Consider the following 3,813-nt stretch of genomic DNA (forward strand, 5'->3'; position numbering starts at 1 on the left):
TTTTAAAGTAGACACCTTGGGGAGATGGAGAGATGGCTGGAGAGATGGCTCATCAGTTAACAATACTTGCCACTCTTGCAGAGGACCCAGATTCAGTTCCCAGCACCCACATGGCAGCTAATAACTGTCTCTAACTCTAGTTCCAGAGGATTTGACTCCCTCTTCTGACTTCTGCATGCATTGCATGTATGTGTAATGTATATGTGCACCACTTACATACATGCAGACAAAACACTCATACACATAAATAGAAATAAAATCTTTACAAACAAAAATGTAGACACCTTACTTTGTCTAGTGGAGGCTGCTTGACAGGGGCTGAATCTCTTCTTCAGGCCCCAGTCCCACCTGCTTTGCATTTTTAAAACTCTTACATTAAAAATATTTTATTTTATTTTATGTGTATGAATATATTGCCTGCATGTATATAAATGTACCCATGTTGTACAATGCTCACGGAGGTCAGAAGAGGGCATCAGATTCCCTGGAACTAGAGTTACACATGGTTATTGGTTGCCACGTAGATGCTGAGAACTGAACCCAGATCCTCTGCAAGAGCAGTCAATACTCTTTTTTAAAAAATATTTTATTATTTTTATTTTATGTGTATGAGTGTATTGCCTGCATGTATGTGAGTGCACCCATGTCGTGCAATGCTGCAGAGGTCAGAAAAGGGTTTCAGATTCCCCTGGAACTGGAGTGGTATGTAGCTGCCATGTGGATACTGGGAATTGAACCCAGGTCCTCTTCAAGAGCAGCCGGTGCTCTTAACCACTGAGCCATCTCTCCAGCCCCCAACTCTTATGTTTTTAAGGTCTTTCTTTTTTTTAAAGTTTTTTTGAGACAGGCTCTCCCTGTAGCTGCAGCTGGCCTGAAATTTGCTATGTAGAACAGGCTGGCCTTGATCTCACAGAAATCCACCTGCCTCTGCCTCCCAAATTCTGGGATTAAAGGCATATACTATCGATATCGAGATCATGCCTGGCCCTAAAACTCTTATCTTTAAAATGATTTTATATAACACCTTTCTCTTGAACTCTCTTCCTTCATTTCTTCACTTAAACCTAACATTTGGTGCCGAAAACCCCAAAGGACAGTACCTTTGATATGAATCATCCCGTGAAGCACCATACCGCTGTGTCCTCCATAATCCACCTCCAGGACTTTTGTTCCTTAGCTGGGAGTTTCAGAGATAAGTTGAGACTGGTCACCCTGGAGGAGGGGTCCCTACCTTTACCACTGTGCATTCCCTTTCTCCCCCAGATGCTTCTTGCCCTTCTCCCACCTGTATTTGATTGGTAAATCACTGCTGGTCCCCACCAGACCTCTGTCCATCCCACTGACCAGAAACCAAAAACCCTAGCCCTAAATTGCAGTTTTTCTCAGCTTTATTCAGACCTGCTATTGTGTGACACTATTTCTGGGCAGATGTGAACAAATGTCTACTCACCCTAGATAAGGAACTGACCACAGACCAAAGTATACCAGCAAAGTCCAAGTTGGTGAACCAGTGAGTTTTATTAGGTTACTTACAGGAGGAGAAATGGCTTAAAGAGCTACATCACCAAAAGCCTACCCCAGGGTAAGGGCTCACAAAAGCTGAAAGCTTCAAGCTCATGGAACACCTTACAGTCAACTCGCTGGTCTCTGCCTCTTCCAGTCAGTTTCTGTGGTCTGACCATGTTTCTCAGCTGCCCTTACTGCCTATATATCCTTGGGGAGAGAAGGCCTGCTGAAGCTAGTCAGTGTCAGGCGGGCACTTCCTGAAGCTTTTGGGTTGTTTACTTCCTGAGAGTTTTTTTTAAAGTTTTTGAAAAATTTATTAATTTTTGCCAGGAGTGTTGGCACAAGCCTTTAATCCCAGCACTTGGGAGGCAGAGGCAGGCAGATCTTTGTGAGTTCAAGGCCAGCCTAGTCTACATAGTGAGTTCCAGGCCAGCTGGGGCTACAGGGAGACCCTGTTTCAAAAAGACAAAAAAAAATTTAGACAAAAAAAATTTTATTCATTTTTCTTTTATGTGTATGAGTGTTAATGCCTTCATATACCTAAGTGCACCGTGCCCACAGAGACCAGAAGATGGTGTTGGATCCCTTAGAACGGGATGGTTGTTAGCCATCATGTGGGTGCTAGGAACCAAACCTGGGTCCTCTGCAAGAGCAGCCAATGCTCTTAACTGCTGAGCCATCCTTCCATTTCTCCAGCCCTACTTCCTGAGTTTTAAGGCGCATCCCTGCAAGATGGAATGTTTCACCTCTCTTTAGAACATTCGGCCTCTTAAGGAGCTTCCCTTAAGGAATGGAATGCTTTATTCTGGAGGAAATTGCTGCTGCCTCTGCTTCCATTGTGGCTGGGCCACACTTCCAAAATGAAACCTGAAGGTCATGAAGATGATTCTTCCCGCTCCTTTTTGAGACCCTTTTGATTCACAAAAAGCCTCTCTAAAAGTATCAATCTGGTCCATCTAAAGATCCTCTCCTTTGATTGCCTTCTTTGCGAGGCAAATGGTCTAAAATCCGTCACATTCAGGCACTTTTCTTTGTTTCCTTGCCTGAAAGCTGAGAGTATCTTCAGGCCCACCTTAAGAGTGGCTTCTCTATTGTGAAGAAATCCTTCAGCCACACATCCAGAGCTCTTTCTGAACACTTAGACTGCCTGCCAGGAAACACTCATCTCGACCCTTGTTTAGGAATCACATAGGGAGAATTACACAAACAAAATTTTCCCATGTAGTTATTTCCATGGCATTCTACCTGCCATTATATGTGTTCTTGGTAATTGTTTTCTTTATGTATCATTTTATGTCCTAAGAAAAAACAAAATGACAAAATCTGTGGCCACTTCATTTATACATCTTTTTTTTTTTTTTTTTTTTTTTTTTTTTTTTTGTCTTTTTGAGACAGGGTCTCCTTGTATACAGCCCCAGCTGTCCTGGAACTCACTATGTAGACCAGGCTGGCCTTGAACTCAGAGATTCACCTGCCTCTGCCTCCGCCGAGTGCTGGGATTAAAGGCGTGCACCATCATGCCTGGCCCCATTTATACATCTTTTAAAAGTTACTGAGTGCTGTTCTTGGCTCATCCATAATATTGATGTGTGTGCATGTATATGTGTGTATATATAAGCATTTTAAGATGATTTTTAGACTGCTGAAAGCAGATTTTTTTCAAGGTATAATTTTTGATTGTTGAAAAACAAGTTTTACAAAGTCCTTATCTTTGTCAATCGAGGCTAAGACACAAATCTAAAAAATATTTTTTTTGGTCTTTTTGAGACAGGGTCTCCCTGTAGCCCCAGCTGGCCCCTAAGTTGCTATGTAGACTAGGCTAGCCTGGAACTCAGAGATTCACCTGCCTCTGCCTCCCATGTGCTGGGATTAAATGCATGAGCCACTATGTCTGGCTTAGAACTCTAAAAATTTTAAGCTAAGTAAAAAACAAGGGTCATTTAAAAGACTGATTTGAGTCAGGCGTGGTGGTGCATGCCTTTAGTCCCAGCACTCGGGAGGCAGAGGCAGGTGAATCTCTGTGAGCTCAAGGCTAACCTGGTCTACATAGTGAGTCCCAGGCCAACTGGGGCTCCAGGGGGACCATGTCTCAAAAAGACCAAAAAATAAAATAAAAAATAAAATGAAACAAAAATAAGAGAAAAAAAAGGACTGTTTAAAGACATAAAAAGACATCTTAAGGGCATTATATCATAAATATAATTTTTCTTTTACAGTGCATTTGGAGTGATACTTTGTGTTTTCAGGTTTAACATGTTCTGCTTTTATTTATGAAAGATATTTGGGATATAGTGTCCATGTTTCCTG

This window comes from Nannospalax galili, unplaced genomic scaffold, assembly GCF_000622305.1.
Source record: "Nannospalax galili isolate Female #2095 unplaced genomic scaffold, S.galili_v1.0 scaffold996, whole genome shotgun sequence".
In the NCBI taxonomy this organism is placed as follows: domain Eukaryota; kingdom Metazoa; phylum Chordata; class Mammalia; order Rodentia; family Spalacidae; genus Nannospalax; species Nannospalax galili.